General features: G+C 41.9%; 1 protein-coding gene across 1 annotated transcript in view; it reads left to right on the forward strand.

Annotated features, from left to right (window-relative positions):
• Positions 1-12901, forward strand: part of dus1l (dihydrouridine synthase 1-like (S. cerevisiae)) — a 110089-nt gene that overhangs the window by 77262 nt on the left and 19926 nt on the right. The gene's annotated exons all lie outside the window — the stretch shown is intronic.

Consider the following 12901-nt stretch of genomic DNA (forward strand, 5'->3'; position numbering starts at 1 on the left):
TCTAGTCCCAGATCCTGATCCCATGTTTTAAGCAGATTATCCATATCTCCCGATACTTCATCATGTAGCAAATGATAAATATTACTGACGGAAGATACCCCCACTGGTCGTAGGACACTACATTCTCTATCGGATTTATAAAGACTATCTAATAACGTAGTCTTCTTCTGTATAAAATCTCGAATTTGGAAGTATCGAAAGAGGTCTCCATTGGGTAATCCGAATTTCTGACGCAGCTGTCCGAAAGACATCAGGACCCCATCTTTAAATAAATCCCCGAGACATGAGATACCCCTAGCTCTCCAGAGTTTAAAAGTGGCATCTGTTAACCCCGGTTGGAATCCCCATGCTCCCACTATCGGTGCATAGGGGGATGTTTTATGTGAATTACCCTCATTTTGCCGCATTATATTCCAAGCCTTGATTGTATTCAGTATTATAGGGTTTTTACAGTGATCTGTAATGATTTTCCTCTTGTCTGAGAATAAAAGGTTAATAAGTGGGTATTTTACTTGAGAAGCCTCGATGTCCAACCAGATTGATTGTGGATCAGACAAGACCCAATCAGCTATATAACTTAATAGGGAACTTAATTGATATTTCCTAAAATCTGGGAAGTCCAATCCACCCCTTGCCTGTGGAAGCTGTAGCTTCTTCAGCTTAATGAGGGGCCGCCTATGGTTCCAGATAAAGGAACTCAGCCAGCCGTATAATTTACATAAAGCTGTCCTCGGCAGCATCACCGGAAGCATTCTCATAGGATATAGGAGACGGGGCAGGATATTCATTTTGATTAATGCTATTCTACCCAGCCAGGAAATTGGCAGGTCTCCCCATCGCTGGAGGTCCTGCCTTATCCTTTCCAATAAATACACAAAATTAGCCTTATACAACTGACCAAATACTGGAGTAATAAAAATGCCTAAATATAAGAAACCCTCCAGGGACCAGCGAAAGGGAAAAAGGGAACCGTCCGCTAAGCGGGGTATCACAGCAAGGCCACCCATTGGCATAGCCTCCGATTTTGAAAAATTAATTTTATAGCCTGAGAATGCACTAAATGTATTAATAACTTGGATTAAGCGAGGTATGGACATCAAAGGGTTACTGAGGAATAGAAGAACATCATCTGCATAAAGGGTAATTTTATGTTTACCTGTACCAATCCTTGGGGCCACTATATTAGGATCAGCTCGTATAGCTTCTGCTAGTGGTTCAATTATTAGCGTGAATAACAATGGTGAGAGGGGACATCCCTGACGGCAGCCCCTACCCACACTGAAGCTATCCGAGCCTAATCCATTGGTAACCACAACTGCTTTGGGATCACTATACAATGTTGAGATCCATTTGGTAAACACCTGTCCAACACCAAACCTCTCCAATGTGTAAAACAAATATGACCATTCGACCCTATCAAATGCCTTTTCCGCGTCTAGTGAAACCACTACTCCTGGTATCTTTCCCTGATGACAAGCTTGAATCATATTCAGAGCCCTTCTAACATTATTGGATGATCTACGGCCCTTAATAAACCCCGTCTGATCCTCCTTTATAATATGTGGCAGTATCCTTTCTAATCTCAGTGCTAACGTTTTAGAGAGGATTTTAAAATCTACATTTAGCAAGGATATTGGTCTGTATGATGTACAATCTTCTGGGTCCTTTCCTTTTTTGAGGATAAGAGAGATATTTGCCTCTTTCAGCGAAGGCGGGAGACAGCCCTGACTATATGCATAGTTATACATGTCCATAAGTGGACCAACCAGTATTTCTGTAAATTCTTTATAGAATTCAGCTTGAAAGCCATCTGGGCCCGGCGTCTTACCATTTTGAAGGTGCCTAATTGCATCAACTATTTCTTGGGGTGTAAGAGGAGCATTTAGGACCGATACTTGTTCCGGAGTTAGGTCTGGAAAAGTCAAATTTTTAAAAAATGACTGCATCCTCTTCGCCCTATCTTCACAATCCTGTGATTTATATAACTCAGAATAGAATTTTCTAAAGGTCGCATTAATCTTTTTATGATCATGAGTCAAAATATCCGTACTTTCCTTGATAGACATAATAGTCTGAGGGGCCTTTTTTTTCTTTGCAAGAAATGCTAAGTATCTACCTGGTTTGTCGCCATATTCATATAATCTTTGCTTTGCAAATAATATTTCCCTCTTAGCCGTTTGAGTAAGTGTAGTATTTAGAGCTGTCCTAAGAGCTGTAATCCTTTGCAATTTAATAATAGAGGGTCTATCAATGTATGCTGTTTCAGCCGCTTTTAAGCGGGTTTCAAGCAAACGCTGTTGTTCTCCTTTTAATTTCTTCTGGGTCGCTGAGTAGGAGATGATCAAGCCTCGCGTGTAAGCTTTGATGGTCTCCCACATCATTGACGGGTTGCTAGCTGTACCTGAATTAATTTCTAAAAAAGTTTTAAATTCTTGAGAGAAGTACTTTACAAATTTACTATCTTTCATTAAGAAGGGGTCCATACGCCAATGCCGAGGGGATGTCCCACTGTTCTTCGCCTTAGTTTCCATATATACAGCAGCGTGGTCAGAAATTGCTATATTACCTATTTTACAGGATGATATGGAATTTAAAAAAATTGAGGGAGCAAAAAACATATCAATTCTGGTATGACATTTATGTGGATTAGAGTAGAAAGAAAAATCTCTACCCTGTGGATGAAGACATCTCCATACATCTACTAATCCTAATTCTTTGTTCAGATCCATCAATTGTCTAGATCTGGGAGATACTCCTGCAGTACTCTTGGGAATCCTGTCTATTTCCGGATCCATAATACAATTAAAGTCTCCCCCTATAATTATATGACGGGCATCAAAAGCCATCAATTTTGAGAAGGCTTCCGTTATAAATTTAAAGGGGTGTGCCGGGGGGCAGTACAAATTTAAAATCCCATATTCCTCTCCATTTATGAGAGCTTTAATCAAGATATATCGTCCAGATTCGTCTTTTATCTGCTTTAGGATTTTGAAAGGGAAATTCTTCCGAACAAGAATAACAACTCCCCTGCTTTTTGAGCTAAAAGAAGAAAAAAAGGCCTGATCAAATCCGCCCTGTCGTAATTTCAAGTGTTCTTTATCTGACAGATGCGTCTCCTGTAGGAGAGCTATATCAACTCTTTCCTTCTTAAGATTTGATAATATTTTCTTCCTTTTAAGTGGCGAATTACTCCCTTTGACATTCCAGGTGCACCACTTAACCGATTGATCAACCATAATCCTCTGGGCCAATCCGAGACCCCTCGGGAGGGGGAATCCTATCCAGAACATCCCGGGCATGGAACATGTAAAATTTACAAAAATAAACCCTCTTTAATACACCCACAACAATACAGTAAAAAACTATTTCTAAATAAAAAAAATATAAAACGTATCTAAGTGGAGACTTTCCCCCTTGTTCCCAGGGGGCATCACTTCCTCTCCAAAAATCCCTCATATCCTCTCCCAACCAATGCCCCACCCTTGACCCAGGCACTCCTCAATAAAGTGAGGAAAATTCAAATATAATACAAAGCTAGAGTTAACAGTGAGCACCCCACCCCCACCCCTACCAACACCTGGGTATATTTGGTAATGTTAATACCATATATAAACATATAACTATAAAATTACCAGTTCAACAAATAATAATTAAATATGATAATACAAAATAACGAAGGGAAAAACAACCCCGCTCCTAAAGACAGAGGTAAAATCGAATAAGGTAACCACCTCCCCCCACCAACATTAACCAAATCCCCCAGCTTATATATACATATATATACATACACATACATATATATATATATATATACATATACATACATACACACGCACACACACATATACATACACCCCTCATATATACATATAATAATAACAGAAAACAACTCCAAGGGGGGGGGGGGGGAGAAAATCAAATCCCTCTCCCCACCCCCCATAATAATATTAAGCAATAAGGTAAGAAAAAAAAAGGGAGGGGATATAAACCAAAACGGGGGGGGGAAGGCAGACCAACATCCATTATGTCCTACAGTTTATCTAAGAGAGTCCAAGAATTCCTTAGCCTTTTCTGGTGATCCAAAGTTATATACAGATCCTTCATGGTTAAAGCGTAACATCGCTGGGTAGCGTAAGGAGTACTGTACATTTAAGTCCCTTAAACGCTTCTTCGCCTCGTCGAATGCCTTCCTCTTTCGAACCAGAGCCGGGGAAAAGTCCTGAAATAGCATGATCTTGGATCCTTTGTAGATCATAGCTTGGGGGTCTTTTCCGAGATTTCTAGAGGCTTCTAGGAGTATCTGCCTCTCCCTGTAGCTCTGCAGCCGGAACAGGACCGGGCGTGGGCGCTGGTTCGAGCCAGGCCCGCGTATTGCTACCCGGTAGGCCCATTCCACCCTTACCTGGCCTGATCCAGCTTGCAGATTTAAAAGTTGTGGCAGCCACTGCTCCAGGAATGCTGTAAGCTGGCCTTCCTCTTCCTGCTCGGGAAGGCCCAGCAAACGAATATTTTTTCGACGACCTCGATTATCGAGGTCGTCAATATGATTTTCCAAGGTCCGGACTCGCTGCTCGAGAGTCCGGACCTGATCCACGGCCGATTGAGCGGTTGTCTCCGAGGTCGCGGCCTTTAGCTCCGCCCCTCCGACTCGGCGTTGAATTTCTTCAATTTCACGGTCGTGCTTCTTCAGCGCGGCCGAGAGCGACTTCCAACGATTCCTGGATTCGACGATAAAGGCATCAATCTTCGAGTCAAGCTTGGAAAGCATTTCTGCAAGGCTTGTTACTGTAGGTAAGTCCCCCGGGCGGCTGTGGACGCCTCTGCTGCAGCTGGAGAGTGTGGGGGAGGGGTTCCTGCTTGCTGAGAGCTGCGGGCTCCCTTCCCTTTAGTCATTTTAACTTAGGATAGAGTTGCTTAAATATAATATTACACCACTAATTCAGTTACTAAACTATTGTAAATGATTTATAAATGATTTGGTGAGCTTGGTAGGGGGTAGGTGACCCACTGTGCCCAAGTCTTGGGAGGAGCACTATAGACTCAGTCTTACTGGGTCGCCGCCATCTTGGATCCCCCCGCCGCCATCTTGGATCCCCCTAGATAACTTCTTGATTAGTAAGGGGATCAAGGGGTAATGGAGAGGCAGGCGAATGAGGATGAGAGTCGATCGTCCAAATGGCCTAACTCTACTATATATTTTACAGTGTTCTGGATGAGGATAAAATGAAGTTATAAATCAATAATGTATAGCCTATACATCCCAATGGACTACATAAATAACATGGTTGCTTAATGTAGACATGTTTTGAGCCTAGATAACCAGTAGGATCAACAGATGCTTGTAAAGAATTAACACCAATTAAGCAGTTAAGTGAAGCGGTCTGGCATCTGTTTTTAATTCATTTTGTGGGATGTGGATGTCGCTGGCTTGCCAGCATTTATTACCCATTTCTAGTTGCTAATGAGAGGGTAGTGGTGAGCTGCCGCCTTCAACCTTTGCAGTTCACTTGAACAGTGAAATGTTACCAGCTCAGGATGGTGAGCGCTGTGGAGGGGAACTTGAAGGTGATGGTGTTCCCATGTAACTGCTACCCTTGTCTTTCTAAACAGAAGTGGTCATGGGATTGGAAGGTGGTGCGTGAGGATCTTTGGTGAACTTCTGCAGTATATCTTGTAGATAGTACATATGCTGCTGTCAATCAAGCATGCTACTTTGTCCTGGATGGTGTCAAGTTTTTTGAGTGTTGTTTGGGCTGCACCCATCCAGACAAGTGGGGAGTATTTCACACACTCCTGACTTGTGCCTTGTAGATGGTGGACAGGCTTTCGAGGACAGGAGGTGAGTTACTCGCTGCAATATTCCTAGCCTCTGACCTACCTTTGTAGTCACTGTGTTTATGGTGTCGAGTCCAGTTTAGTTTTTAATGGTAATTCCCAGGATGTTAATAGTAGGGGATTCAGTGATGGTGACACCATTAAATGTCTAGGGGCAGTGATTAGAATGTCTCTTATTAGTGATGGTCATCACCTGGCATTTGTGTGGCACAAATGTTATTTGTCACTTTTCAGCCCAAGCCGAGATATTGTCTAGATCTTGTTGCATTTGAACATGCACTGCTTCAGTTTCTAAGGAGTTGCAGATGGTGCTGAACATTGTGCAATCATCGATGGACATCCCCACTTCTGATCTTCTGATGGGGGGGGAAGTTCATTGATGAATCAGCTGAAGATAGTTGGTCCAGGGACACTACCCTAAGGAACTTCTGCAGAGAAGACAGATCTCCAACAACCATGGCCACCTTCCTTTGTATCCGCTATGACTCCTACCAGTGGAGAGTTTGCCCCCTGTAGCTCAACATTTCAATTCCCCCTCCCACTCCACCAAGGATATGCAGGTCTTTGGACTCCTCCATCGTCAGACCACAACAAAACGACGGTTGGAGGAAGAACGCCTCATCTTCTGCCTAGGAACCCTCCAACCACAAGGGATGAACTCGGATTTCACCAGTTTCCTCATTTCCCCTCCCCCCACCCTGTCTCAGTCAAATCCATCAAATTCAGCACCGCCTTCCTAACCTGAGATCTTCTTCTCGACCTCTCCGCCCCCACCCCAGTCTGACCTATCACCCTCACCTTGACCTCTTTCCACCTATCACATTTCCGACGCCCCTCTCCCAAGTCCCTCCTCCCTACCTTTTATCTTAGCCTGCTGGACAAACTTTCCCCATTCCTGGAGAAGGGCTTATGCCCGAAACGTCGATTCTCCTGTTCCCTGGATGCTGCCTGACCTGCTGCGCTTTTACAGCAACACATTTCCAGCTCTGATCTCCAGCATCTGCAGACCTCACTTACTCCTGGTTGAAGGTTGCTGGGAATGCTTCAGCCTTTTCTTTTGGACTGATGTTCTGGGCTCTTCCATCATTGAGGATGGGGTATTTGTGGAGCTGCCTCCTTCAGTGAGTTGTTTAATTGTACACCATTCTCAACTGGATGTGGCAGGACTTAGAGCTGAGATCTGATCTATTTCTTGTGGGACTGCTTAGCTCTGTCTATTATTTGCTGCTTAGGCTGTTTGGCATGCAAGTAGTCTTGTTTGGCACATTCACGAGGTTGACCCGTCATTTTGAGGTATGCCTGGTGCTGTTCCTGGCATGCCCTCCTGCACTCTCCATTGAACCAAGGTTGACCCCCTGGATGAATGGGGGATATGCCAGGCCATGATGTTGCAGATTGTGCTGGAGTACAATGCTTCTGCTATTGATGGCCCATAGCGCCTCATGAATACCCAGTCTTCAGTTGTTAAATCTGTTTGATATCCGTCCCATTTAGCGCGGTGATAGTGCCAAACAGTACAAAGTTATTCTCAGTGTGAAGGTGGGACTGCGTCCCCACAAGGACTGTGTAGTGGTTGCTTCTACTGATACTGTCATGGATAGATGCATTTGCATCTGACAGATTGGTAAGGATGAGGTCAAGTATATTTTTCTCTCTTGGTGGTTTCCTCACCATCACATGCGGACCCAGTACAGCAGCTATGTCCTTTAGGACCTGACTAGCTTGATCCTATCATGGTGGTGGACCCAGAGTATGTTTTATGCCTTTGCCATCCTCTGTGCTTCTTTCAAGTGTTATTCAACACAAAGGAGTATTGATTCAACAGCCAAGGGAGGAAGATACATGGTAATCAGTAGGAGGTTTCTTTGCCCATGTTAAAGTGAAGTCATGAGACATCATGGGGTGTAGAGCTAATGTTGAAGACTCCCTGGGCAACTCTTTCCCACCTCTGCTGTGTCTGTCCTGCCGGTGGGATCAGACATATCCAGGGGTGGTGATGGTGGTGACTGGGACGTTGTCTGTAATGTATGATTCCATGAGTATGACTATGTCAGGCTATTGCTTGACTAGTTTGTGAAACAGCTCACCCAGTTTTGGCTCTAGCCCTCAGATATTAGTAAGGAGGACTTTGCTGGGTCGTCAAGGCTGATTCTGCCGTTGTCTTTGTCAATGCTTTGGTTGATGTCAGGTAATCCGTCTGGTTTAATTTCTTTGAGGCTTTGTAGAACTTGATACAACTGCTTACCAGGCCATTTCAGAAGACAATTGAGAGTAAACTACATTAGTGTGGGTCTAAAGTCACATGTTGACCAGACCAAGTAAGGATATCAGATTTCCTTCCCTGAATGGCATTAAGATGGGTTTTTCTGACAATCAACAATGGTTTCATGTCATCAGTAGATTCTTAATACCAGATTTATTTTTTAATTGAAGTCAAATTCTGCAGTGGCAGGATTCAAACCTGGGTCTCCAGAACATCAACTAGGAGAAAGTGAAGACTGCAGATGCTGGAGATCAGAGCTGAAAATGTATTGCTGGAAAAGCGCAGCAGATCAGGCAGCATCCAAGGAGCAGGAGAATCGACATTTTGGGCATAAGCCCTTCTGCTTATGCCTGAAACGTCGATTCTCCTGCTCCTTGGATGCTGCCTGACCTGCTGCACTTTTCCAGCAACGCATTTTTCATCCCCATAACATCAGTCAGTTTCTGCACTAGTGGTCTTGCAATAATACCACTAGACCATTGCCTCCTGCCTGCAGTTGATCGAAATCTTATCAAGTCATTCAACGGTGATGTTTTTCACTTATATAGATAGATGGTTGGATGGATGATGGAAAAGAAAAAAAAAGGTTTTACCAAGAATGGAAGTATGCATGGTGGTTTGTGTGGTTTTGTCGTCGAATCATGCTGTTAATCCTCAAACCGTCACCAAATTAGTCAAAAGCATGGTGGATGGTTATGGAGGCAATTTGCCATGGTGAGATGATTCTGCAATTAAAATCACCAAATCTGATGGAGAGTGGGAACCTTCTGAATATGCCACAGTCAAAGTGGCTCAGAATGAATTTGATAAATGCATAATGTCAGATGCTAAAGACTGTGAATTTGACAGTTTTTAAGGCCTTTTGATTTTGGTTCAAGAATTCCTTATAGAATTAATTAACTTGGTAATTCATTCCACCTTGATTTAATTTGAATTCTGGTGTTCTTTACCCACATTTCAAAAAGGTACCTGTACCAACAGCAATGGTTACACCTGATACTTAATGTGTAACTCAGATCTCACTTTTGAAAGACCTTTCCCAGATTCAGATAATTTAAATAGATTTAGCAATTTCCCAACAAATATGAACTTGTATTTGGCAAGTCTCCATGGAGGAAGTAGGTGCATGCTAGTTCAGAAAATTAGTAGTTGCCAAAGGCCACAGGCAAACAACTGTATTCTAAAAATTTTATTCCTAGCGTGAGTATCCAATCAGGACTATCAGATCGCAGTGACATTCTGTTCTGCTGCAAACCGTCTATCCTGCAGCCTTCATCTGAAATTTTTCTCTCAACTCTGGTAGCCAACCAAAGGCATAGCGAACAACAGTGAAGACTAAAAGTCTGACTTATAAGGCGATTCAGTAATATCCCTAACTCTATGGGTGAGTACTTCAGAAGAAAAATCCAAAATGTACAAAAATGGGCAATATCCTGAGTGATAAACTGACATTTAATTTTCCAACTGAACATTGCTATTACGGTGATAGATATAATGTATTCTGCCGTTAACCATCAGTTTATATTTTGGCAAGTTTTTTATTCAGTCATCAGGATTACTTAATTGAAATAATCTTCCTTTTATGTCTTATTCGAATGTCCAAACGTTAAAGCATGCTTTCTCATTATAAGACATAGCAGTGGAAGTAAGGCCATTCAGCCCATCGAGTCCACTCCACCATTCAATCATGGATGATGGGCATTTCAACGCCATTTACCCACACTCTCCCTGTATCCCTTAATTCCTTGTGAGATGAATAATTTTTCAATCTGTGCCTTGAAGATATTTAACGTCCCGGCCTCCACTGTGTTCCGTGGCAATGAATTCCACAGGCCCACCACTCTGGCTAAAGAAATATCTCCTCATTTCCATTTTAAATTGACCCCTCCTCTAAATCTAAGGCTGTGCCCATCGGTCCTAGTATCCCCGCCTGACAGAAACAAATTCCCAGCATCCATCCTTTCTAAGCCATGCATTATCTTGTAAGTTTCTATTAGATCTTCCCTCAATCTCAGTCATTCATCGTATGTTAGGCCTACTATTCCGGGATCATCCGTGTGATTCTCCGCTGGACACACTTCAGTGCCAGTATGCCCTTCCTGAGGTGTGGGGCCCAAGATTGGGCCACAGTATTCTAAATGGGGCTTAACCAGAGCTTTATAAAGTCTCAGTAGCACATTGCTGCTTTTACATTCCAACCCTCTTGAGATAAATGACAACGCTGCATTTGCCTTCTTAACCACGGACTCAACCTGCAAGTCAACCTTTAGAGAATCCTGGACTGCACTCCCAGATTCCTCTGTACTTCAGTTTTATGAATTTCCTCACCATTTAGAAAATAGTCCATGCCTGTATTCTTTTTTCCAAAGTGCAAGACCTCGCATTTTCTCACAGATTATGTTGAATATGGCGATGCGAACACCTATCCATTATAATTGAAAATACAGTGTATCTGAACAAAATGTTGTCTTCTTCAATGGATTCAGATTCAAGATTCTCTGGATTATCATGGATTTCAATTTTTTGAAAAGTTGCTTATAAAATATACTTGAGAAGTTTGATAATACAATGGAATCAATAATGTTCTGAGTTCTTCCACATTGCAAAGACTCATAAATTGTATCACATAATTTAAAACTGACTCTTCCTGCTGCCATCTAAGCAGCATATTTATATTAGTCAATAATATGAATTTATTTCTTATAAAAGGTTTAAGAGTATAATTAAAGGAGGTTGCTGAGTTAGAAATATGCTGCTATTTTACATCAGTGTATTGGTATAGCCATCAAACTTTTCACTGACATATTATTTTCACCTCTTACAATGGTAGCGGTAACAGGTAATTTTGTCTGTTAGTTCACTTTGGAAACTCCCAATTTAACACTTAACGCTGAGGATGAAAGACAATTTGCATGAGAGGGTCAAATTTGAAACTGGATTACAGCAGTGACAATGTTGTGCACTTCCCCAACTAGATTGCCTATACCTTGATGTTATTCTTTGTTCCTGTTAACGATAAACATGTTTCTGCCTAATTAGGCCAGTCTGGTGTCAGTCTTGACTCAATATTAATACTCTGCATTTTGAATCAAAAATTGCTTAATTTCAATACCTAATCCAGATATTGCCCCATTAATTTCTTAGTCACTATCACTTCTAGAGCAGCATTTTTGTTGGAGCACCTATGACTTTATGTGGTAGGCCCCTTTCACAAAGTTAAATATTTGTGGGAAAAACCCAAATGCCTTTGAATTGAACAGTTTAACTGGTGACCCTTGAAAAAAACTGCACTTGGCCACTTCAAGAACAGCATGTTGTCCTCACAGATGTACTGTAGCTTGCTATCACTCGCAGCATTGTATCTCCTTCGTTCTCTGGCCAGCCAGCAGGACCTAACTGCAGACTGACGTAACATCTGAACTGCCTTCTATTACACTGGCTTGTATTTAGCAATCTGCTATAGGTAATTTGTTTAACTCACTGATGGCATAAAGATGTAACCACTATTTGGACACATGGCTGGTGCACTTGGATTACAAGGATTAACATCTATGGCAAGGTTTCAATGCTAACCAAATAAAGGTTATCAGGGTTATAAAGGTTGTACTGTTACATGAGAATTGCAGAACCTAAAAATAGGTTCCTTTGAAAACTATTATCCCAATTGCTGTTTTTCCTTGAGACTTCACTTTGGAATGTGTAGTATTTTGTATTGAGATTTATATCAAAGACCACTCCAAGTTGCTTTGTAGATGCACACTCTAAACAATGGATGCCAAGCTTTCTGTTGATGTTAGGAATGGCAATTTTTAATTTAATAATCAAACAACCAGTTTTGGCACATTTATGTAATCAGTTTCTTGTTTGGTATGAGAGGCAATTCTGTGGTAACTGTGAAAAGAGAAACAGTTAAAGTTTCAGGTTATGATCATTGACTGGAAATGTGCTGCCATGGCTGCTGAATATTTCCAGTATATATTGTTTTTTAGATTTCCAGCATCAAATGTACTTTGTTTTTTCCCTCATTGCTGTATATTTTGCAGCGTCTAAAAATAAGGAAATAGTGAATGTAGCATAAATATCTTCCTCACATCTCTTGTCAGTGTTTTCACAGCAGGCCTGATTTATTAATCCTGTAGTCAGAGCGCCCATCTGAAATACGCAGGAACCTCATGATATGTTGATATCAGGGTCATGTGATATCATTTTGAAACTCGTCATTTTCAAATCTTGCTATCTGACTACAGCCATATTCTCATCAACCAGCCATGGGTAGCATTAGTCCTGTGGTGGCAACTTTAGACACAAATCCTTCCACTTTACAGTCAACAGCATTTGTTCATCTCCACAGTCAACAGTTCACCCCTCTCACACTATAAGTCACTCATGCATCTACAAAGAACTTGCTGAATAGCAACAACTAGGTGGAGAGTGGCTGCTGTGACTCACTAAGGTCTCATGAGATCCTTGTCATCAGGGACCACTATTATGCATGGTATGATTTTGGCCAGTTTCAGATCAACAACTCAGCGTATGTTAGGGCAGTCTGGTTCACCTTGCTGAGATGTTGTTACTGGTATCAGACTCCTACATTGTATTGAGGTCAAATGTGAGAGGTACTTGCCTTTTGATAAGTGGTCTGTGTTAGCAATGTTTTGGCAGTAGTAAACATGCCGACCAGTTATTCTTGCAAGAAGATTGGAAATAGTTTAATCTTTATCAGGCGCATGTATAAGCTGGTGTAATGTTCTATTCAGGTGTGGCCAATGGGTAGTAATTGTGTTGACAGTTATAACGTTTGAG

The sequence above is a fragment of the Chiloscyllium plagiosum genome, unplaced genomic scaffold (assembly GCF_037043375.1).
Source record: "Chiloscyllium plagiosum isolate Xiang-an unplaced genomic scaffold, Cpla_swu_hap1 HiC_scaffold_25, whole genome shotgun sequence".
In the NCBI taxonomy this organism is placed as follows: domain Eukaryota; kingdom Metazoa; phylum Chordata; class Chondrichthyes; order Orectolobiformes; family Hemiscylliidae; genus Chiloscyllium; species Chiloscyllium plagiosum.